This window comes from Cydia strobilella, chromosome 1 (assembly GCF_947568885.1).
Source record: "Cydia strobilella chromosome 1, ilCydStro3.1, whole genome shotgun sequence".
NCBI lineage: Eukaryota > Metazoa > Arthropoda > Insecta > Lepidoptera > Tortricidae > Cydia > Cydia strobilella.
Window position 1 is genome coordinate 35,188,812 of NC_086041.1, and position 26,095 is coordinate 35,214,906.

Here is a 26,095-nt window from a genome sequence, read left to right on the forward strand (position 1 = left end):
TTGCGTTGGTCTTTTAGAAACTAACGGAACTATTGTTGCATCCGGGACATATTGTATTGGCCGGTTTTTAAAATGAGATTTAAGATGTATCTAATTTAATGCCTAGTTCTATCTAAGATAGTGTAGGTCAAGCAATTTTTTTATTGTAAGATGAACGTGAATAAGTTTTCGATTAATTCTTTGAAGACGAGCTGTCCTACCGACTGCGCCACTTATGTACAATTAACAAAGCCAAGTAGTTGAAGAATTATCAACATAAAAATGTTCAAGTTTTCAAATCAAGTGGAATATTTTTTTAAATAAACGAATTTTATATAAATACGTTATTAAATGATGATAACGGACATTGCGAAAACCATCTTAATTAACAAAACTTCCGCGAGACACAGACATATTAAATATAAATGACGGGTCACTCACGTATTTGGAGTAGAAAAACGTTCGACATGTTTCACTCCGTACTGAGTTAAAACATGTTGGTACGGAGTGAAACATGTCGAGCGTTTTTCGACTTAAAATACGTGAGTGACCCGTTATTAATATATTTAATACATCTTAATAAACACAAACTTTATTGAGTTTACTGTAGTACATTAACGATTGATTGATTAACGGAAGATCATGTTATTATATCGATTAACATTTAACATATAACTATTTTATTAACTTAAGTTGACAGTTTCGTAAAGATGGTCCTGTCTTCCGATACAATAATAATAATTATGTGAATAATAAAAAAAACCTAGTCCCACTGTAAGCTCAATAAGGCTTGTGTTGTGGGTACTGGACGACAATATATAATAACGACAATATCTGTGATAAACACAAATACCCTCACCGGAATTCGCTCACGGGACCTCATCTCAGGGTCACTACCGACTAGGCTAGAAGAACGTTAAATAATATGACGCTATATGCACCTCTCGGTGTCAACCGAAGACAGCTTTAAGTGTTTCGACGGAGTTAGTCAGGCAGTTGGCCGACAAGTCGGCCGACTCATCAGCCAAGCCCTGCGGCCCTATGCCCGCTATATTGGATACGTGACGTGGTCGCCACCGAGTGTTATTGCGGATTACGTTATAATCGACTCCCTCTAAAATTGAGACGCCCTCCTACGTGTCGTTATTAATGAACGCGAGGCAAATTCTGTTTTATACGGTTTTGATAATAAAACTTCTGTGAGACACAGCAGATATATTAAATTAGCGGGTGAGATGCCTGAAGAAACGATTCAAGGTCATATCAAAATACGATTAAAATCTTATCAATTGTTGATTTAAACTAGCACGATTTTCACTATAACTGAAACGGGGTTTAATCGCGTGCGTTACGTATATTAGTTACCCTGACGTTACGTTTGTGGCCACAGGCAGGCTGACAAAGAATTGTATCAAAATTCTTTAGCTGCGTTGGTTTTGCGAACTACCCGCACTTGATCTTGATTATTCACTTGTACGCTAGGGTTGTCACTTTATTAATATTAGGGGACATCTTACACAGATCAACCTAGCCCCAAACTAAGCAAAGCTTGTACTATGGGTGCTAGTGTATAGATAAATACATACTTATATACATAGAAAATATTTGTGTTCATCACACAAATAAATGCCCTTACCGGGATTCGAACCAAGGACCATCGGCTTCACAGGCAGGGTCACTACCCACTAGGCCAGACCGGTTGTCAAGGTCTTCACTTTGTCTACACATACACACAACAAGTACGAGTAGTTCGCAAAACGCGCGCAGCTAGAAGATGTTGATACAATTTCTCGCCAGTCTGCCTGTGTCTACGAATGTAACGTCACGTTCGAAACGTCAGGCCAAATAATAAACGTAAGTGCTTATCAAATTGTTAATAATGTTATTACAGAATCGGCCTCCATATGATACGTGAATATGAATAACAATTTGTGTGTTTCCATCAGAGAAGGGTATTTATGCTTGATATGCGATAAGGGCCATTCTATTAGAATTTCTGTTGGAATTTTAGACGAAAAACTCCTAATTGCACTTAAAGCATAAGGACCCTTCTGTAATGGAAAGCCACATTTGAATAAAGAAACATTGTAACATAGCAACATTGTACTGGGAGCTAGTTTTTACTTTAAAATAGTACAAGTTTATCGTAAATACGTCTTACAGTAAAACGTGAAGTTGGAGACGCGGGCGATCTTTCGTGTAATTGTGGAATTTGTGGAGTAAAAGTTAATTCTTGAAGAACACAATTACTTTGCAGCGAAAGACCATCTATGTAGATTAGTTCTCAATATTATTGCGTTGAGTTCCCCAAAGCAAATTTAATCGAGGTAGACCCGTTAATAATACCGTAGTATCTAAAGACGAAAGTATTCAACCAGTGTGTGTTGCCAGTGATGAACGTACGGCACAGAAACGTGATCGCTCATGAGAAGGCTCAAGGTCACTCAGAGAGCAATGGAGCGAGCTATGCTCGGTGTTTCCCCGCGCGATCGAATCAGAAATGAGATCCGCAGGAGAACTAAAGCTGTCGACATAGGTAAGAGAATTGCCGGACTTAGTGGCAGTGGGCGAGCCACATTGCTCGCAGAACCGATGGCCGATGGGGTAGAAAGGTTCTCTAGTGGCGACCACGTACCGGAAGACGCAGCGTGGAAAGGCCCCAGACTAGATGGACCGAAGATCTGGTTAAAGTCGCGGGAAACCGTTGGTTAAGGGCTGCGAATGACCGTTCGTTGTGGAGATCCTCGGGGGAGGCTTTTGTCCAGCAGTGGACGTAAAGACGTCGCCGCCTTTATGCCGAAAGCGGCTGAGATGATGATGATGATGATTATACCCGTTAATACTATCATTAAACTTATTCCTGAATATATTAAAATCGCGATATCACAAACCGAATCCAACAATATTCGGAAGCAAAGCCATCGTTTAAATAACTACTGCAACCAAATATTTGCGATCGGGAGATATTGGAAAACTGATGTTATACCGTCAATCGACCTCACAGATATATGCCGCACAAACTTTTGACTTCCAAATACGACTGGGCACGTTGTATGCAGAAGTAGGGTTGCGTTCTATTATAAAAATAAATAAATATTATATGACATTACTACATAATTTCATTAAGCTCAATAAGGCTTGTGTTGTGGGTACTTAGACAACGATATATATATATAATATATAAATATTTATAAATACTTAAATACATAGAAAACACCCATGACTCAGGAACAAATATTTGTACGCATCGCACTAATAAATGCATCAGGTTTATTGGCAGGGTCACTTCCCACTAGGCCAAAGAGGTCGTCAAATAATCGCACTTAAACTATCGTGAGACATATTTCAAAATATTTATCAGTACGGTTTTTACTCACTATTATTTTTAGTCGCTTTTGGCGACATGTTTCGGATTCTTTGGGAACCCATCCTCAGGCACGAGTGTCCGCGGCGGTTGTACGTCGTACACTGCCGCCGCGGACACTCGTGCCTGAGGATGGATTCCCAAAGAAACCGAAACATGTCGCCAAAAGCGACTAAAAATAATAGTGAGTAAAAACCGCACTGATAAATAGGTCGTCAAATAATTAAAATAAGTAATAATATGTATAGTAAATTAAATCAAGTTAAACGTTAAAGCCAAGCTGTGCCCTCATTTTCCTGAATTACATGACTAATAATAAGACCTACGTTGATTGTAAATATTAATGGATTTAAAGATTTGTATTTAAGTATATTATTGTTTCACAGCGGTCATGAAATCAAATTTACACAAACACTGTAAAACCATGATCAAAAGTTTTTTGCGCTTACAATTTCAATCATTTTAAAATAAACGAAAAAAGAAATTAATTTATTGTTAACTAAAAATAGATGTGATGCTTATAGTAAAGAGAAAAGTGACCAAGCCCTCCAGTGGCCAAGATCGGAATCGAACCGGCGCCTTCAGCTTACATCAAAAATCATTTGCGTTTCTATGTGTGAACGGCACGTCTGTATACGCGTCATGCGTTATTGTGTGTGTTGCTTAAAAACCGCACTGAGCGGCCGGCAAACGGCCGTCAATCTGCTTTCGCGGGGCGAGGTAATTCGAGTCGGGGCAGGGCGGTGCGTGGCCGTTCTGTATGATTATACTATTACTTATTCTGTGCTAACGCTTTGGACCTCTAGGCCACCCGGCCACGGCGGTACCACTGCCAAATTCTCGAAAATATTCTTTGAAAGGATTTGTCTTTCACCAAAAGAGCGAGCAGTAAGTGCTTGCATCTATACGAATCCCTATAAACACAAATCAAAATTATTTAATAAAAATAATTTGACTTATTCCCTAGTTTTATTTTATTTTATTTTGGTACATGGAAAACCAACAGCGCTATACAAGTCCAAAAACTATAATAGAATTAGAAAGCCAATTATAGGTGTTCACTTATAGAAACGGAATAAAATATAACAAGGTTATTGCCCAACTTAATTACACATGTACAAGTTCTTACAGCGCAAGAACAGAGGATCGATATGAATATGACCGATTATTACAAAAAATAAGTAGAAAAGAAGGTAGTTGTAGAGATGACTTCACTATGACGTCTCATTTTGGCTGATTCAAATTATCCTTAAGGTTATCAATCGCACAAGTTCCATACTTTTAAAATGCAGCGCCCTTTATTGAGAAATTTCAATATAATGAGATACTAAAACACTAACCTTTTATGCTTTAAAACCACTCTGACAGATGGCGATACATTAAGCAGCAGTTTTTGTTCCATCACAATTCAATAATATTTTTTTACCGTTTTGCTTACTTTGAGTATTCCCATTTGCAGTAGATTAAAGAAGTCGTGATACTAATACAAAATCACTTGAATTTAAATAAGGTGAAAACTATAGTATTATTCACACAGTTTTAGTACGGTGACAGCTATCGTCTCAATACAATTTTGCATTTTAAGGTTACAAAATGTATATGCCACTACCCAAGCTATGTAAAAATTATAATAAGTACAAGACTTCTCTGGTTAGCTATGTATATCGAACCTAATATCAATAAGTAGGTATATTTATATGTATATATATGTTTTTGACAATCAACTCTAAACCCATCTGTGTTTTTACTTGATATAACTAAACCTGCATTTAATCATTTATTATTTTACGATCTGAATTGAATTTATAAACATAACGTATATATTTTAATATTTCATAAAAATACCGCTGTTATTTGTGCAGAAATTTCAATAGGGATGTTTAAGGGTGTTTGTGTAGGGACATGAATCGCGAATATATCATGTTTTTACCATAGCAAGGAATATTAGAATGCTGAAAATCATATTTTGTGAGTGTAAATATGCGTAATAAATTAATTAAAAATAATTAAAAGTATTTAAAATAATGACCAGCATCACGTGACTGCAAACGCAAATCGGAGCGCGTGACGTCACGGTGTGAGAAACACGCACAGACAAGTTGTCAAACCTGGTGGTCCTCTGGCACTGATAGCAGTTTATCACATCGTTACGTCATCCAGATCAAGTGACAGTTTGGAGCGTTTTTGCGCGAAATTTAAACAACTAATTAAAGTCGACTTTTTACTAAAAATTAATGAATAAAATTTTTTTTTTTCAATAATTACGTATCTATCTATAAAATGAAACAAGAATATTATACCTACCTACTTAGGGCTCCCGATATATTTAAGTATTTTTATGCGAGATGTTACCTATACGATATCAATGGGGTTGGCAATGGTCAAAGGTTTTTATAAAGAAATAAGCCAGAATAAGTTTCTCTACTTTGTTCTATGAGATTTGGCTTATAAAATCCAGGCTATACATTTAAAAAAAAATACAAGAATTTGACACTATTCGTAGGATTGACAGGTAAAGCCTATGCTGGCGCCACCTGTAAGCTACTTCGGTCAGCCAATCCATTGTAACAAATATCTCGTCTTAACAATTCGATCCTCACAAAATAAAGGCATTGAACTAAATCTTAATTAGTCGGAAGCACGTCTTGACGAACAATCGCGTGTCCGGCGGCGCGAGGTGCCCGTACAGTTAGATCGGTAGATAACGACTGTTTTGTGCGGGGGTGGGACAGGACGCTTGCTTGTTGGTTTAAGGAGTCACAAGAACTTACCGGTCAATTCGAACAACGTGATAATTACTAGATACGAGAATAATACTAGATCTAATAGATACGTTATAGTTTAGTTCTCAACTAGTTATCTTTTGCAGTTCGATTCGAGAAACCATGAAACCAATTGTCATTTCACGCTACAATTATTGCGACGTTTTGGGATATCCATTAGATATCCATTGGATGTCTAAGTAATATCCTAAGCAAATCTTAAAAAAATTTAAGAGGACATTCGGAATCGCGGAAATGTCAAATTTAACATGACTTTCTTAAATATCTTGTTTCATATCTAGTGGATAATCTAGATCATTATTCGAATTGGCCCGCTATTTGCCGCCATACAATCTAAGTTACGGTGTTTTTCTTAATTATCTCACGCAGCGTACTACGTAGACAAACAACCGAACGCGAAGCGAAGCAATGCGGAGCGGGGTGAATCAATCCTTTGATACCTACAGGAGTGTCCAATGTGGGCCCGTCGCGCGCAATCAATTCAAATATCAATTAACGATTTTTTGCTTAAAAAAATGACTACGTGGCCTCATCGTGAAGTTTTTAGAACTATATCATGAAGTTGCATTTTTCAACCATCGCACGGCCATCTCGCTGGTCCAGCGCTGGGCCATCGTGTAGAGGAGCCATTACGGTACATTTATTTGATACCACCAGCGTGATAAAAAAAACGAAGCTCAGCGTAAACCGGCCCATCAGTTCATTCCTCGAATTGCCTCCCTATCATTACCATCCAAGCTGCTGACTCGGCCCACCTTTTATTTGAAGATTTAACTCACTCCTCATTAGAGCAACCATTTCGCGAAAACGAATTCCATATCCACCATCCCTGTCGCACTTGTATGTTTTGTAATACAGCCTTCTCTCTCGTTGCGTAGCGCACATTCATTTGTTAAATGCGTGAGCGTAACGTATAATTTGATCGAAAACAGACCCGCCAGCGTTTCGTTATAGTAGGAATGAGTGGCGATGAATGAATATTATAATGAGCTGGAAAACACTTTCGAGTAAACGAGGAGGATTTAAATAAAATTATGTGATAAATCTGTGCTGTGTTCTGAGGACGCAAACTAAAATGTTAAAATATTTAGACGACATCTGTGAATTAGAGTTTTGAATGATTCACGGTTAGTTTCACTAGACTTATATTGACCGGGATATAGACCGTGATTACCTTCGGGAGCTCACAAATAATACAAAAGGTAATCACGGTCTATATCCCGGTCAATATAAGTCTAGTGACATCTGTGAATATTCAAATCATTTATAATACTTAAGCAAATATGTGATGGATTATGGGCAGTGAGTAGTCTCTAATGCTGAGACGAATAGTTTAGGCAGTGCCCATATAAATACCTTGGGTTCAAAGTTGAATGTTACAAATCGTATCTTCATCTCAATCTCTTAATGTTTTCTAAGATGCTCGCACTAATTTATTTGCTCATTCTAACTTTCGACATGATGCACAGATATAAAGAAGTTTTGTTTTAAAAAATAAAATAAAAGAATGTTTCCTTTAAGTAAAATGTGCTTGAAGGTTTTAAGGCACTTTCCCTCCAGGGCCCATACATTTTTTCCACTATATAAGTAGAGAAATATCTTTTTTTGTTTAGCTATCAGATGGTAGATTTTAGCGCAAAGTTTGTTACGCAGCTTTTAATGTTACCCGTATAATGACTTGTAAAAAATACACTATTATAATAAATAATAAAAATCATTTATTTCGACGAACTTAGGATCATATCACATTACATTGGGACTTTACATTAAATAATAAAATTATAAAATTATAGCTTAAGTTAAAATTAACATTAAAATTAAATTAATTAATTAAATCATAATTATTACTTAAAATCTAACCTAAACAATAACGCCCGGTCGAGCCTTAGGAAGGCTTGGACACCAGCACGTGAATCATCTGACAGTGATTCAAGTAGCAGCAGTCAAACCTATCCGCAAACTATTAGTTTTCCTTCACAAAAATATGTGAATATTATAGATAAGTTTCTTATTCTACCATTATGTGACGTCACCAGACTGGAAAATGGTCGCGATAATTTTATATGACGCCTGTAAAGTGAGGTGTCGTAAACCGCTAAATTGACATTTTCGGCCGTCCGGGGCCCGTAAAAATATTAAGGCAGCCATTACTACTAAGTTGATTCAGTTTTAACACCTTTACAATATAAAATACAATGTTAGTTTTTGATGCAATGAAAAAGTTGCCGAGTCGCTTTCAGTTGGACACGAGTGCTGTAGCACCAGCAAACTCGACCTCGACCCAAAATGATCTCAACGCGTAATGCAGGTAGGAGATCCCGCCGGCCCTTCCACTAGCGCCGGATATAGTACATTATTGTCGAGGCTCGGAAGTAGCTACTTGCTGGCTGAGGATTCGTTTTAAACGGACGACCTTGGGAGTCCGTTTAATTGAATCCGAAGCCAGTAAGTAGCCTTCCAGCCGAGTCATATATATATAGTGCTTTTCTCAAAAATGGCGCAATAAATACAACTATAATAGAAATATTTTACAGAAGCAACGTCCTTATGTATATATTTTCACAGAAAAAAGTAGTAAGATTTGCTTTGCCGCCGTTTTATTTTATTAATTAAAAATAGAAGTGTATTTTTCTGCTGAAAATACGCCAACCTATTTGAGACACCTAAATAGTCGCGGTACCAACATTATAATAATAAGTACTGATCATCTGTTTGGCTGTTTAATGGACCTATGCCTTCATTTGATATGGCCACTTCAACTTTTAAAAAGTTTGGAACTCGACAAATAATGGAATTTGTATGCAACATTGCAGTCCCGAAATCGAGACTGCAATGTTTTTAACTTTTTAATTTTTTGACTGACCATAAACTACGCACTTCGCGATCTACTTTTTAACCGGCAACGTCGACTTTGCCGTCCATTTTTGAGAAAAATATCTTTATTTATCAATTAAAACAACACAACAACAGGCACATTGCAGTGAACCCCGCACTAGGCATGGCCTGTATCGCAGGGTTCAAGGTCATTACAGTTATATTACATAATTATATTAAACATAAATTTTATTCTTTTATTTTTGACATGTTTCCAGTAACTTAGTTAATATTTTAGTAATACATATTTTAATTTTTAAGTTTGTATTTTAATTTTAATAGATCTTTATGTTTCAAAGCTTTTATGAGCCATGTTGCTTGAATTAAATGAATACAATACAATAAAGATAAAAGAAAAAGAGGAATGTGAAGTGTGAACTTGTATGTGTGTAAGCTTCTTGTGAGGAAGGAGTGAGATGTGTGTGTTTGTGTGAAATCTAAGCAGGGAGCAATATGAAATCAAGCTCGACCTATCATAAATTGCATGGAGAAATTATGAATGGAGTTCATTCATAATTTCTCTATGCAATTACGAACCTCACTGTACAGTCGCCATCAGATATATCGGAGCGGCCAAAGCGCTCACAAATATCTGAACACGCCTCTATTGTCGGGGCGTTAGAGTGCGTTTCAGATATTTTTGAGCACCTCGGCCGCTCCGATATATCTGATGACTGCTGTACAAGACAACTTGTCGAGTTGACGTCTAACATAGAACTTATTGCATTCGCTATCGCTAGCTTCTCTTTTTTGTATCGAAATAAAAGTTAATATTGTATCTTGTAAATGTGATTCCAGCGGGCGCAGCATGGTTCCATTTTTATCGCCTGTCATTATACCCGTCACTTTCGCACTAACTTGTTAGAACGTGACAGGCATGGTGACAAGGGATAAAAATGCGACCGTGCTACGGCCGCAGGTTAACATTACTATTGACGACAAAGCAACCCGTTTTGTGCTTTTAAGTGTGATTTCAGCATTTTTACTAGGTATTTTAATCGTCGCTTGAAAGACAAGAGATCTTGGTATAGGGTAGTGTACATACATGTACTGGTAACCACAATCACATACCTGTAACAAAAAAAAATTGCATTAGACTAGTTTCGGTTTCCTCAATATGAGATGCAAATAGTGCGTGGACTATACGGGGTGGAATGAAAACAGGGGCTTTTCCCCCAAAAATATTGGATTGGTAGTTCATTGATGTGGCAATATAGAATAGGTACCTATAGTTTTCAATTTAATCTCAATCATTAAGGGACCCACTGACTATCAGTCCGCCGGACGATATCGGCCTGCCAGTAGTTCGGAACTGTCAAATTTTGTATGGTGCTGTATGTAGATTTTTACAATAAACGTTTTCTATTCTATTCTATTCTATTAAATTTTGGTTCTAACTGACAGGCCGATATCGTCCGGCGGACTGATAATCAGTGGGCCCCTTTACCTATTTCGTTCGCCAAATAAAAATGCAACATTATCCTCTTAAAGTTCTATTTCAGTATGTATTCTATAAAGTAACAGTGGTTTTTGTGACATAAGTGAAGTCTCATTCAGTCAGTGACATTCAGTCTCAGACAGAAAGGAAATTGACTGCTAATACCTAAAAATATTATTAATTAATGTTAATGTTAACTATACAGTTTTATTATCATTAAATTGGCCTCGCAAAAGTCGTGACTAATTAATTACTCATTTATTAAACCGGTCTTAGTCTTTTTTTATACCACGTCGGTGGTAAACAAGCATACGGCCCGCCTGATGGTAAGCAGTTACCGTAGCCCATGGACGCCTGCAGCACAGAGATATTACACGCGCGTTGTCGACCCTTTAAAAACCTGTACACTTCTTTTTTGCAGAACCCCATACTGTAGCCCCTCGGGAAAACCTCAGCAGGGAGCTCATTCCACAGCCGAAGTGTACGCGGGAGGAAATTCCTCTTAAACTGCACAGTACGCGACCATTTAGGTGCTAGGGTGTGAGGATGAACGCCCTGCCGATGGCGAGCGGTGCGGTGATAGAAAGCGACCGTTGGCATCATGTCAAACAGTTCTTCAGAGCACAGCCCATTGTACAGGCGGTAGAACACACACAAGGAGGCAAAGTCTCTCCTTAGACTTAAAGGTTCAATACTGAATATATATTATTTAAACACCAAATCTGTATAATCATCTGAACAAAAACTCTTTGTATTCAGCGCATCTCTATATTTCGTCACCTATAAGCACCTCATAAACTTGACCACCCAAATTACTCACTACTTATTTTAATTAACCAAAACCTTATTTCCATTTTAATCTATTTCAAATGTCAACTCTGAACCGTTGTAAATAAGGTCGCTTTTGTTAGTAATAATGAAAATATACGAGTTTGTCTCAGTATTTGTTATCCTCGCTACGTGCTAGAAATACATTCCGTATTTCTATGCAAAAAGCAAGTATTTGTCTCCTGTCGTAGTCTCTGAGGGGGGAAGGAGACCTACATCACTTCTGGTGGAACTCGCAAGTTAATGACGATAGGAAATAAAAAAGTGGACGTTTTCATGTTTGAATTTAATTGTTCCTGCTTTTACTTTTATTTGTTATAAATGTTATTATTTTTAATTTTTTTAAACTCCACAGAATATGTAGTGGCCTAAAAATACGTTGAAAAAAGTTTTTTCAATATTAGCACGAGCAATAAAACAACATTTTGTAAAACAAATGATTACTACTGCGGCATATTGTTAATAATTTTAACAAATAACTGCTTCGATCGATTGAGACGTGCTTGGTGCGCATCTCAGTCGGTCTTCAAGGTCGTATTAAAATAAGATCAAAATTGTAACAAGTTGTTAAATCTGATTCAGGCTCCGGATATCAAAAGCCGCGCCTTGCAGACGCGACACTCGTAATGCGCAGCATTTTGCTCTGAAACGCTTCGTCTAGAATAGGGATGGTAACGAAAGTCTTTTACATTTCTCTCAGATGCTGTGCGAATGGGCGAATACGGAAGTTTGATATGATAATCATTACCATATCAAACTTACACCAATTGTCAGATAATGAATGCTATTTAAAAACCGGCCAAGTGTGTCGGACTCGCGCACGAAGGGTTCCGTACCATAACGCAAAAAACGGCAAAAAAATCACGTTTGTTGTATGGGAGCCCCACTTAAATGTTCATTTTATTCTGGTTTTAGTATTTGATAGCGGCAACATAAATACATCATCTGTGAAAATTTCAACTGTCTAGCTATCACGGTTCATGAGATATTGCCTGGTGACAGACGGACAGATAGACAGCGGAGTCTCAGTAATAGGGTCCCGTTTTTACCCTTTGGGTACGGGTGCCTAAAAATGTGGTGTCATATGCCTAAATTGAAGAAAAAACATTTACTTATATTTATCATCGTATATTATGCTTGCCCTGTCCCATTTACTAGGCCGATGCAGCATGTTTATACTTCCCTAACACGTGTCTGTTACCTTGTCACTTACGTTCATTTAACAATAAACCCAAATATCCAGTTATCACACATAACTTAGTGATAAAAATGATTTCTATTGGTCAGTGAATGTGTTAAAAATGACGCGAATCATTCGCACATGCGAATGCGAATATTCGTAACGTAACATCCCTAGTCGATTACACTCCCAGCAGCTTATAACGGCGATATGAACATTTTTATCACCATATTAACTCGCTATATGCTCTTTATTAACGCTTTAATTTTGTCGGTCACCAGGCGTCTGTCTTGCTCTGTTTCTAAAAGAATAGTGAGACGGACACACTCAAGGGAGTCAAGGGTAAGGGTTAGTTTTGCAAAAGTATTGTGTAATGTTTCAACAAGAAAAAATAAGAGAAAAGTTAGCGAAGCCAGCAACAGGAGACAGATTCTGATGTACCGTCTGTTTGTTTTGTTGAAGGTGTTTTGTTTATCCGTCTGTCTGTGAAGTTCCTTTATCTCGGGAACGCGTGGAGTTATCAAGTTGAAATTAAAACCATATACTCAGGTCCACAGGTCCTAGAAGCTTTGAAAAAAACGACTTCTAAGTTTACATTAAAAAAGATACGGCCGTTTATGCCACATAAAACGTAAATTTCGACACTCCCAAGGGAATCAGAATTGATAGGGTACTTTCAGTTGACCCAGAACTATAAAATTTGGCGAGTTTTTTGTCTTACACTACGAATACAGGCATAAATCTGAAAACTGTAAATTTGTAAAAATAAAAATGATAAATTTGTTAAATTTGTACGGAACCCTCGGTGGGCGAGTCCGACTCGCACCTGGCCGATTTCGAAAATCTTATATGAACACATTCAGTGACAGTGCAAGTTACGCGCTACGAGCGTAGCCGATAACGTCTTTTACCCGTTCGTAGCGAAAAGCGCCTACGAACAGAGCACCCGTGAGAGGTGTGCCCTGTTTGTAGGCGTGTAATCTACGCGCGATTGAAGTAAAACTTCTTTGACGTTTATTGACTTTATTGCTATGTTGGCACTTTGACGTGTTTGACGTGTGTGTGTGTGTGTGTGTGTGTGTGTGTGTGTGTGTGTGTGTGTGTGTGTGTGTGTGTGTGTGTGTGTGTGTGTGTGTGTGTGTGTGTGTGTGTGTGTGTGTGTGTGTGTGTGTGTGTGTGTGTGTGTGTGTGTGTGTGTGTGTGTGTGTGTGTGTGTGTGTGTGTGTGTGTGTGTGTGTGTGTGTGTGTGTGTGTGTGTGTGTGTGTGTGTGTGTGTGTGTGTGCGTTACTTCCGTCAGAAAAAAAGTAACACTCTAGTCGCACCGCCTAAAGAAGTTTTACTTCAAAAACTAATGCATTCAATCGAGCAAACCTGCCCGAATTACCGAATGTTCCAAATGTAAAATGCCACAACAAGAACAAGAACCTCGAATTTATTCATCTCCAGTTAAATTTAACGCTGTTAAATAAACTTAGGTTATTTTGTTTCTCGTTTGCCGGGAGTCTGGTAGCAACTTGTACACTTCATAGTTGAGTAAAATTTAGGATAAACATTGTTTTATGAAATAACGAGCGGGAAATCTGCTCGCGCTCGGTTGGTGTCAGGTTTCCACTTAGAAAAATCCTCATTAATGTTATTACTTGTTTATAGTACACATTTTTTCAGTGTTCAAAGATCAAAGGAACATTGCCCGTAAGGTTTTCCCGAGGGGCATACTGTAGTATATGGGGTTCTTCAAAACAGGAGTGTACAGGTTTTTAAAGGGTCGGCAACGCGCATGTAATATATCTGGTGTTGCAGGCGTCCATAGGCTACGGTGACTGCTTACCATCAGGCGGGCCGTATGCTTGTTTGCCACCGTCGTAGTATAAAAAAAATGAGTGTCTCATTGTATGAAAAGATTTAGGTATATTCCCCAATATCTTCGTAGACATATTGTATGCAGATTTATTTACGGGGTAATTTCGAAAGTGGGATAATTCTGAAAATGGTCTATATCTACTAAACTAAAAGCACTATCTGCTATAGCTGTTTGCGCCCCTTTTCATTCATTATCATTCACATTCATCCATCTCGCTCACTCTTACTTTCATAAATATATTCGACCTCATTTTCATATCACCTACTTAAAACGCTTATAGAAAAGCAGAATTTAAATATCTGTCATTGGTAAAAAAATGTCAATCAAATAAGATCAATACGCATTTCGTGGATAATTTATAGAGGACAGAAGAAAACGAACCCACCAAATTAAAATACCTAACGGCGGCCGCAACAAACGAAATTATACCCAGCAGGTAAGGTCGGCCACAACAGTTCATTTATTCATACATAGCCATAGCCCCACAAAAAAAAAATACCATAGAAGACGCAAACGCATCTACTTCGCGTGTCCGAACCCCGACCAAGCGTCGAGGTTGACCGTCGCTCTTTACAGTCCACGCGCGTCAGTTGTTGCAGCCGGACGTCCGTGAAAACTTAAAAGATAATTCGTTGCATGATAATTAGCTGCAACAGCCCAAAAATTGCGAGCACCCAAAGGCAAGAACATATTTTCTATCACAGATAAGTAATTTTAAAATTATATTATGCGTAAATTTTGTATGAAAAAATCGGCACGCTTGGTTTCAATACAAATCGTGGTATTTGCGTCATCTAGCGTATATATTAAATCTGTGCATAGCCCCTTTATCTTCCAGGCTGCGCTCACCGCTGGTCCTTCAGACTCGCGTCTCCAATAGCAACAGTAAGCGAGATGCCTTGGCACAAAATAAGTAATAGTACTACCGTGCAGAAAAGACACTCACAGACCCAAAGTTTGACAGCGATTCAGGGTCGAATCATGCTGTCCCTTTCTAATGTATGGCACTATTTCTTTCGGCTTTAGGGTTGTCAAAATTCAAGTCGCTATCTTATCTGTGGTCGGGCACGCAAAGGGACGTCAAGTTGTGCCAACCCTAATAATTGCTGCCGAACTGAGCCGAGTTTTCCCGAAAGGAGGAGTGTCTCACTGGTTTTGGTAAGTAAGCGTTACTTTAAGAATTTGCCATGATCAAAATTACCTCTCTTTCGAAGTTACCTCAATATATGTTATTGTTCACCGAACGGTAGCTTTTATCTAAATATGGAATGATATTTTATACAATTATGTAGGTACTAACAATCAAATTAAAAACCTCTAAACAGGATTATACAAAATCGATGCAGCGCTCGTCAACATTCTCGGCCGTTTAATTTTAAACGCAAAATGCTCCGTCGAGATGCAAATGAACAAACTTGGCGAACAATTAGGGCCGTCTTAGAGACACTTGGCCCATATTCTCGCGAGCCCAATCTGGGATTTGCACTTTATAATTTCTGTTTTGAAAGTTGGAAATGTTAATGTTGGGGTATGCGGTAGATTAACGGCGACAGTTTAAATAGCGCAACCTATTTTTTGTGATGTTGTACAAAATTTTAATAGCTACTATATGTGAGAATATGATCTTGTACAGATTAGTCAGTTGTATTTCTAAAGAAATTATACAAGCACTAAAACTATGGTCCAAACTTAACTAATATCTTCGTTCAAGTATCATCATCATTCGCTTGCCCTTATCCCATTCATTTGGTGTCGGCGCAGCATGTCTTTTTCTTCCACACCTCTCTTTCGCCCGTAATCTCATCATTCACTCGCATTCGTTTCATTTCATCTCTCACACAGTCCATCCACCTTTTCCTCGGTTTTCCTCTCCCGATACCTCCCTACACGTTCATTCGTAATAACTTTCTCGTCCCATGCTTTCATCTCTCCGCATTACATCAAATCAGCCAAAATCAAAAAATCTGAAAATCAGGGAATCATCTTCGTTCAAGTGTAACTATTAGTATTTGTATTTTTAAATATTTTTATAAATGGAAGAAAAACTTCAGAAAAAAACTAAAAAGAACATTGGCATTGATACCTTATCACTTATTGAAGGTTGGGAACCATAGTTAGGTGATTATTATTCACAACGACGGGACTTAATTAAAGGGATTAAGTAAAAATCGTGAAAGTTTAAATCAGCATAGTTAGGTGGTTTTACGGAATCTTTTTTCTCATAAGAATTTCAGTCGGTTCAAATACGACTAGGATATAAAGAAGTCCTTTTGATAATTGATGCTCTTTAAAAAAAGTTTCACTTTAACAAATGGTGCCTTTTAATGTTTCTATAAAAATATCGAAATGTCTATAGGTGCGCTAAAATATTTGTATGTAGGAAATAGAGAGATCTCTTTCCAGGTGTGCCTGGGGACCAAAGTTCAATGAGTGTTGGTTAGGAGTTATATACTGCAACTGACATTCAGAACTAGGGCTCCCGGTATCCGTGCTACACGCCAACCCGTGCGTCCGTGTTTTTAGCCCCGTCAGTGCTAAGCGTCCGAACTACACGAACCCGTCGAAGTCCGTGCCCGTGTACTGCGTTCGGGAACGTACCTGCGTTCGGCTCCGGAGCCACGCTCCTCGCGATTCTGTTTTTTTTTGTTTTGCTTGTTATTGTTAATGTGCTATTGTTCGATATTAAACTTGTGATTCTTCGCTCTTATAAAGAACGCGTCCGATCGTCACTATACCTCGAGAAGGGGCCAGACCCGTGTGTAATTAATATCCGTGCATCCGAACACACGGATAACACGGGTACACGGACCTTAATTACACGGACCCTAATTACGCGTTCCGAACGGGCCACAAATCCGGTGCCGTGTAACACGAGAACGGGGCCCCGGCGACGGGTACACGAAACCCGGACGCGACCGCGAGCCCTATTCAGAACTCGGTTCTGTCAGAATACTGTGGCACAGTGACAGTGACAGTGACTGAAGAGATGCCTCAAGACGACTTATCCAGGATATCAGAATGATTATCACGAATAATACCCTATTTGGATTCCCAATTCGGAAATGGGTATTATTCAAACCATAGAGTAACTTATACTAGAGCGGTACTGTCATAGTAAATTTTGTAACCCCAGTAAATTCACTGCCATCTGTCGACACACTTTAAAACTAAAAATGAAGATTTATAAAAATACGATAGAATGTATTTAAATATAGATAAATGATTTTTTTTATTTGCATTAATTATTTTTATGATTTTGACCCATGTTCTTTCACTGATATGCGTTAAAATTGTTAAATAACAAACGAAACCGTCAACGCCATCTATACGACTGTAGGCCAAAACTAGTAGCTCCCTCTGAACGAGAATCAAATTTTCTTGACTTTCGAGGCACGTTTTTTCCTTAGACTGTATCCATCTATTACGGAGTTATATCTATCTTTGTTCAAACCAACAAATCAAATCATTTCAGCCGTCCTCGAGATAAACAGATCACAAATAAAAGGATCCTTAAGAATTAAGCGCTTTCTTAAAGTCGGTTAAAAAACTAAAATAATGGAATAGTTAAATCTCTTTCAAGCATACTACCGTTATAGTTACTCGGAATTGCGTAATTAGATTCCATAACGATGTCTCTAGCTCTATTTTAAGCGCGCGATTAAAACATAATCGGACTTAGCCCGTTTTTAGAGCGAGCTGCCGACGAGACTATTAAGTTAAAGGCTAATTAAACTCATGTGAAACTTGCCTGGAGACGTAGACGGCGCAAGTCACAGGCGGAAGCGGAAAAGAAACAAGAAACCTTTTCATCTTCACCACTTAGATGGTTGGCAGTCCTCAACTGTGCGTTTCTCCAGAAACTTCCTGCCTCGCACAGCTCAATTGTGGAGTGAACTGCCGCCCGCGCTAATTCCGGACCGATACGACTTTCAAACTAAATCTCAAAGGCCGGACACGCACTTGCAACCCTCGTGGTGGGCGGCGGTAATTGCTTATCATCAGGTAATTTGTCTGGTCGTTTGCCTACTATATCATAAAAAACCAACTCTCAATTTTAATTATTAACTGAAATACGTAGATTTTTCAGTACTAAATAAAAAGTGACCAAGGCCTCCAGTGCCTGAAGCCGGATTCGAACCTGCGTCTTTACCTTCAGCTTTCACAGTTATAACGTCAGCCACTAGGCTACCTGGTCACGTGGGAACCTGGGCACCCATCCCAATTTCTCGAGTATATTTATGAAATTTTTGCTTCAAATCATTTGATTTGTTCCTTGTAGCGTTTCAAAATTTTTAATTTGTCTGCTTTATTTCAAAACTATCAAGGATTTAACATGTCGATACAACGTTAATATTTAAAAAGGCCCTTCTATTTCATAAATCAGAGAGTATTGGAGATTTATTAGAATTTACACACTCGGTCGGCAAAAAGCTCCAAATCAGAGTGGTATCCTTAGTAAGGTGCGCTCGGACCTGCTTGGTTGATAAAAAACAGGTACCTTCATTACAAAGAGCGTTGACTAGATTACATACCTCTTAAGTTTTCTCCGACGTAGCGTGCGAGGCTATTGAGCGACTGAACAGTCTTCATCAGGGATATAATTACCTTTTCAACTCCCTCCGTCTTAATCTCCGGTGACTATCAGACGCTCGAGGCTTGCACTGAATCAGTACAGTTTCATTGTCCCTGCAGGCAAATTGGCCTGTTAACATCGATTGCGTCCGAACCGAACTTACCATGCCGACGGCTAGCGCCTCGCGCTTATTGGGTTAGCTTCGGCAGCTCCTACGCTTCAACTAGCCATGTGTATAAATATGTGTTTATTCTCAGGTATGTAGACTATGTACGAATAGCTTTGTCTCAGATTCCAGCTAAATTGTAATAAAACATTCCCCGACGCAGCACTCACAAATGGAATGGTAAATCAAGACGCAATTACGTACGCAAATTGAAATATTCCCCAATTTGCTTCAAAATCAGCGGCAACAAATTGTGACGGCGCTCGCTATCAAAAGGAGCTCAAATATTAGCAGAGTCATGTGTCGGAAGGCGTATCACGGCCGCCGTCGTATTATGAGACATGCTTTCTTCGCTATCTTCTTCCAATTTGAACGCTCCATTGATTGCAGATGCTCGGCGCGCTCGTTTGCCGCGAGAGGACGCGCCCATCCAAAAATGCCCGAGAACGTGACGCTATTTTTCTACGACGACGAAAATATCGAAAAAAGTTATCGCATCAAAAGCGCGGCGTTCGCAAAGGTCTCATTAAAAGTGCTTTGTGAAGAATTCGCTTCAATTTATAAGGCAGCCGGCGGTAGATCGGTCGGAAAGTAAATAAGGGCATTCCCTATTGATTTAAAGGAGCTCACTTACATTAAGGGCGGCTCTTATTAATGCAAGAGGGCAATCCGTTGATGGAAGAGTTCCTTTGTTGTACCGGTTATGAACAAACTGTCTTTTTGGGTATCGCATGAATGATTAAATTATTTGACGGAAACGGCTTTTACTCAAGCATAATTTTATTAGGCCGCCCCTGATCCGAGCGGAGCGTGCCAGGGTGGGCCTTATTGTTATACATTTAAAGGTGACTCGTCGAGATGATCGATCTTGTTGAGGGGAGAAAGAATCTCAAAGATTCCGTTTCTCGATTCAAATCGTGACTAAACTTGAGCGCTGTTTACCTGCTCCGTCAAACTCTGCCAATGACGTATCTGGATTTACTTTTAAAACATGTCATTATTTTTTTATTACGGCGCGTGAGCAAAAATGTACTTATTTCTCGCTCCGTTGGTCTGAAAATGTGACATCAGCGAGTGTGAAGGCGTACGTCGCTACACCGCGAGTACGGGAGGCTATACGGGGATATTTACGAGGTGATGCCGCACTCAATATCTCGGCCTCTTCGCTTTACGGTCACTGATTTTTATTCGAGTTGCGCGAATAAAACAACGGCGCGCCTACAGTGCGAGCAACTATCGGCAGTGTGCTCCGCTTGCGGCTCGGGACGTTCCAGGATCCGAGCAGATTTAAAAACGCTTTGCTGGCGTTTAAGAAAAACAACCTAGTTCCGAGAACTGAAATAATAGAGTGGTCTATTGCAGCGTTTTTGTCTATAGAGCAAGAGGTATAAAGGAAATCTGAGGAAGGACAAAATGCTTTTACAAAAAAGTTTTGTTCATTAGACGATTTAAAGCATCCACCGTTATTAGGTCCTCGTATATTTCTCTGGAACAGAATTTACAATAGAAAGGACTATGAACTTGAAGGTGAGGTTTTTTTATATCAGTAAACTTAATGTTGACGTTACTAAAGAGTATGCCGTTATAGAAGTGTTCCTAAGATATTAGGGACATTTTAGCAATGCAAAGTTTTTTTGTGCGAACAACGCATCTCCGTGGCCTTCAAGCTAAAACCAATAGGACTTCATTGGTCACAAGAGGAGCGGAGCGAGGAATCGCTCAGATTCATTGCACGCCCTCTTTATTACTCCACACGCACGTTAGTGTGCGTTTAAAATACCAATAAAACCGTACGATATAAACTCCCGGCTAGATTGACTGTGTTTTTCTGGATTCAGAGCGCCGGGTGCTTCGAATAGCTAAACAAAACGCTTATTTCTGTCTGGGTTACAGCCACAGAATAAGTAATAGTACCTATATTATCATACAGAACGGCCACGCACCGCCCCGCCCCGACTTGAATTACCTCGCCCCGCGACAGCAGATTGACGGCCGTTTGCCGGCCGCTCAGTACTAAATTTAAGCAACTTACTCACACAATGACGCATGCCGCGTATACAGATGTGCCGTTCACACATAGAAACGCAAGTGATTTTTGATTTATAGCGTGTCCGCCCTGGGCTATAGCTGTTTTGTCACGCGATAGAAGGCCTAGTTAAATGACCTTGCCGACGAAGTCCCGCGTTCGAATCCTGGTAAGGGACATTTATTTGTCTGTTTATCTCAAATATTTATCTGTGAGTTATGGATGTCTTCTATGTATGTATGTATAAATAAATGACTATATATTATACATATCGTCATCTCATATCATATCACAACTATCACAAGTCTTATTGAGCTTATTGTGGGACTAGGTTGATCTGTGTAAAATTGTGGTATAGTTTTCTCTTGTTGGAGGCCTACCGGCAGTTCGTCTTCCGGTACGCGGACGCCACTCCAGAACCTTCCGGTCCCACCGGCCATCAGTTCTGCAAGCAATGTGCCCCGCCCACTGCCACTTAAGATCCTGACCTGGAAAGGCCTGGTGAAGGTCGCGGGAATTCGGTGGATGCGAGCGGCACAGGATCGGTCGGAGTGGCGAGGCTTGAGGGAGGCCTATGTCCAGCAGTGGACGTCTATCGGCTGACATGATGATTTATGATTTCTTCTTTTCCTATTGACCTTCCTTTTTTCACGTCATGTATAGACAGCGATGTATAAAGATCTACAAAATTACACATACAATAACATATAGCTGTTAGATAAATATATAACAATGTTTCGCTAATTTTATTTGATTATTACCAAGCTCGCGCTCAAACCGCGCTCCACGCCCGCGTTTCGCGCTGTGCGGTCGCGGCGTCGGGTGTCAAAGCGCGTAATGGCGTAACCAAAGAACCCTGACAGCCGCTTCATTACGCGATGAAAAGTTAATTATCAAGGTTACGTTGATTTTTAACGCGTTCTGTTCACATTTAGGTTAAGGTTTCAAAGGAGCGAACTTTATGTGAGAATTTTGACAGTTCAATGCAATATGCGCCAGCTCTGATGTAAGTACATACCCATTGAAGTTATACAGTGGGTGCCGACTGCCGACTTAGATATAAAACGTTAATAAAGTTCAGGTTTTCAGACGAAAGGAGATGAAGGCACGTGACGGCTTCTTCATACCTACAAACGTTCCCCACTCTGGATATTAACACCATAGAAAATATTTTACGCAATTTGATGAAACTGTGCCCTTTAGTTTGATCTGAGTTTTAAGATTATGGACAATAAGAAAGAAGACAACTCACAATATAAACTAAAATTAAATTAACAATATCCACTGGTTCCAACTCAGCTAATTTTAATTTTAAATACAGATTTCATTTTTTATTGGAGAGTAGTTAACAAATATTTTATGAATAATATACAAAATAGTTTTCCTGTTCACATTATTTGCTTAGGGCTTAATACTATTCTGAAATCCCAACAAGCAATTTTATACACAGTCTATAAATTTTTATAACAAAACTTCCGTGAGACACTGTCATATTAATTATAATATCTGGGAGACCGAGATTCGCTCGGAAAACATATAAAAACTCAAAAATGCGCGTTTTCCCAGAGATAAGACCTAGCTAGATCGATTTTTAGCCCCCGAAAACCCCCATATAACAAATTTCATCGAAATCGTTAGAGCCGTTTCCAGGATCCCCGAAATATATATACATATACACTAGAATTACTCGTTTAAAGGTATAAGATTGAACGGGGTTACTCGTGTATATGGGACATACGTGTATACGGGACATACGTGTATACGGGACATACGTGTATACGGGAGGTGGGGCAGTGGCCTAATCAGGCACTGATCCTCGCTTCACAGGTTTAGGTACTAATATAGTTATTTAAGTATTTTTTGTTCCTAACAAACTATGGACATAATATTGTCTTCGGTTACCGCGATAGTTACTCATGAAATAAAACTATCAAAACGGATTATATCGCGTATATTGAATTTATAATACATCCCGACGTTTCGAACTCTTTACAGCGTTCGTGGTCAACGGATAATCCGATAATCCGTTTTCATAGTTTTATTTCATAAATTGAACTTAAATTAATTTGACTTTACGTATTACAACGTCGTGTAACTTGTCCCACTACCCTTTAAATATCCTGCGAATAAAATCAAATTTCGTTACCAAGACCTTTGCATCAAAATCTACTCTTTCCAAACACCTCCCTGACACCCGTTGACCACAAACTATGGACACTTATTCGTCTGAAATAAATGCATTTTTTTTATATACAGGAGTGAATCAACTATTTCTTGTTGTTATTGTGTCCCGTCAGCCAGGGGACAATATTAGCACAGTCTGTTAGACGGAATGTTGTATAACGATCCACAAACTGGTTATTAGTGGTAGCTCAGTGGAAAGGCCTTATATCTATATCACAAAAATGCATGTTTGGTTATTTAAATAACCATAAAATCGGGGTTTTAAGAGTGACCCAAGAGAACGTAACCATGGCAACGAGTGACAAGAAAAAGTTGATTCACCCGTCGATGATTGCTCGACATGTTTCGCTCCATAACAAGGAGATTTTTTTTTTGAGTGCCCCGATTTAATATATTTAATATGTCACCGTCTATAAAATTGAAGTTGCCACATTAAATGTTTGCTAAAATTTTAGGCGTGCCATAGTTAATTGATATTTCGCCGACAAAATTTGCTTAAATAATATTTCGACATAATTTCGCCTGAGCGTACAATTATTATTAAAATTTAGAAAATTATTTCGCATGATTACACAGCTGATGTACTAGTTGTACTACTAGTAAAACACATTACTAATTTCAAATTACAATTTATTAATTTAATACTACCATAGACGGTGCAGGCCGGGGTTCAGGCAGACCAAAAAGGAGATGGCGGGACGACTTGGACGCATTCTACCCCAAATGGTGGGAAAATGCCGATGACAGGGTCGAGTGGAGAAAACGAGGGGAGGCCTTTGCCCAGCAGTGGGACACCAAAGTAGGCTAATAAAAAAAAAACTTTTAAATAAAGTGAGTAATAAACGACTTAATATTGTTCGCTAAAGTTATCCGTGTTGGATGAAAAACTATTTAGTTTTTGTAAAAAAAAGTTGCAAAACAAAAAACATTTACCTATCTAGAGTCGGGCCAAGATAACTCTGCATGGCATTTGGATTGACAAAGTGTGGCAATGCCATCGTTAACGTCAAATTTCTATGAAAATATTTGTAATAACGCTTTTATTGAAATCAGTGCAAAGTTAGCTTAGACGGGCTCTAATAACTTAGCTTTAACTCGCTTACAAACATTTTCTCTTCTCAATTCAACGTTTGAATATCCATTTGTACCCTTTTTAACTAGGTCGAACTGCGAATTCATCAGAAAATAACAAATTTATCAAACAGCAATGTTTATGAAAACAATAAAGTCACAACAGACCGTACCACAGGACCATATCTCACCCCTAATCGCCCAATCTAATCTGGAAATTCTCAACAATCACCTGAGTTTCGCAACTTTATTCTCCCCCCACCCCCCTCGTTGAGCCTCATTCGTGCGTGAAAAGGTCGAGCGATACTCTACTCCAGAGAGTAAGGTTCGGTTCCGGGAATTTTCAACCGAGAGACGTTCATAAAGATGGGAACTAAACTGTTTTATATTAAGTTAAAGGGTTGAGCTTGTTTGTTGATGTGGAGTTTAAAGCCATGAGCGCACCCTCCTTGTCATTGCTTCACTTGTTTTGTGATATTTGTGCCAAATGGAGGCGCGGCTGAAAAGTTAGACTTTACTAGTTGTTAGGAGTAATTTGTATTTTCTTTTCTGTAGGTATTACACTTCTAGAAACGGAAACTAATACAAGACATAACACTTTAAACTCTCGCGTTTTGTACACATAGTTAATGTCATTGCCGGGTCTAACGCGATTAAATTTCATCATTTTACCTTGTTTCAGACGGTTCAACTAGGTTGCACTAGCCTGACGGAAGACTGACGTCCCAGCAAAATGTCAATTGCTATATTGGTAACAAACACTAAATTTGTCTACCCCGAACCTTTATATAAACTAATGTCGGGTAGTTTAGTGTCGTTTACCAATATCTCAATTGACATTTTGCTGGGACGTCAGTCTTCCGTGGCCACAGCTAGTGCAACCTAGTTAAAACGTGGGAAAAAAGGTAAAATAATGTTTAATCGCGTTAGACCCGGTAATGACATTAATTATGTAATACAAGACACAGTTATACGTTACTTGAATGTTTATGTCAAATTTCATTAAAAATTTCGTTTTAAAATGAGTGTAATTTCGATTGTATAGCGGGGGCTAGGTTAAATACCACTAAGCTCAAGAACAATAAATTCGCACCACAAAATACTTTCATAATCGCAAAAAGCTTTCGTATTCGCGATAACGGAAATAATGTAACTGTGAAATTCATTGAATAACCGTGTGCCGCGTGTGTAACATGTCGAGCGGTCAAGATGGCGCCGGATCCGAATGGAATTGTCCACCTGATTCACAAAACCGTCTGCTTTGGTAAAAACGACCAGGCATAGATATAGATAACTTAAATACATAGAAAACATGTATAACTCAGGAACAAATATTATGCCCTTACCAGGATTTGAATCCGGGATCTCTTGCTTCGTAGGGAGGGTCACAACCGACTACGATGCCGTTTATTATGGGACCAACCCAGACATTGCGAAAAAAATAAGCTGTGCTTTGCTGATCTCATGTACTACACAGTATCACTTACCTACATATTCACCTCGTTAAATTCGACTGAGGGTTGAATACCACCCTGTATTTGTGACTTAAGTAGAGGTCAATTTAAACTAGAGAACGAAGGAGCTTGTGGTGGATGTTTTGAAAATACGTCGGCAGAATCTATTTTTGCGGCAACGGCAGAAGCGTTCGTCACGTACGTTTAAAAGGTTGTTGGAATGGTAGAGTAATTATGTAAATCCCTACAAAATAATAGAAATATATATACTGAAACGTTTATCCGATATGATCCCGTCATCCGCTTCTCGTAT

The 26,095-nt window shown here is 38.9% G+C and overlaps 1 protein-coding gene and 2 long non-coding RNA genes across 5 annotated transcripts in view; 1 reads left to right on the forward strand and 2 right to left on the reverse strand.

The window, feature by feature from the left end:
- Positions 1 to 26,095, forward strand: part of LOC134745394 (uncharacterized) — a 214,409-nt gene that overhangs the window by 114,930 nt on the left and 73,384 nt on the right. The gene's annotated exons all lie outside the window — the stretch shown is intronic.
- Positions 1 to 26,095, reverse strand: part of LOC134745227 (CUGBP Elav-like family member 4) — a 329,485-nt gene that overhangs the window by 114,281 nt on the left and 189,109 nt on the right. The window lies entirely within an intron of this gene.
- Positions 3,144 to 25,726, reverse strand: LOC134745389 (uncharacterized). Its single transcript, XR_010128165.1, has 2 exons — positions 25,658 to 25,726; positions 3,144 to 3,231 (listed from the first exon to the last, which is right to left on the reverse strand). It is a non-coding gene; the product is annotated as an uncharacterized LOC134745389 (long non-coding RNA).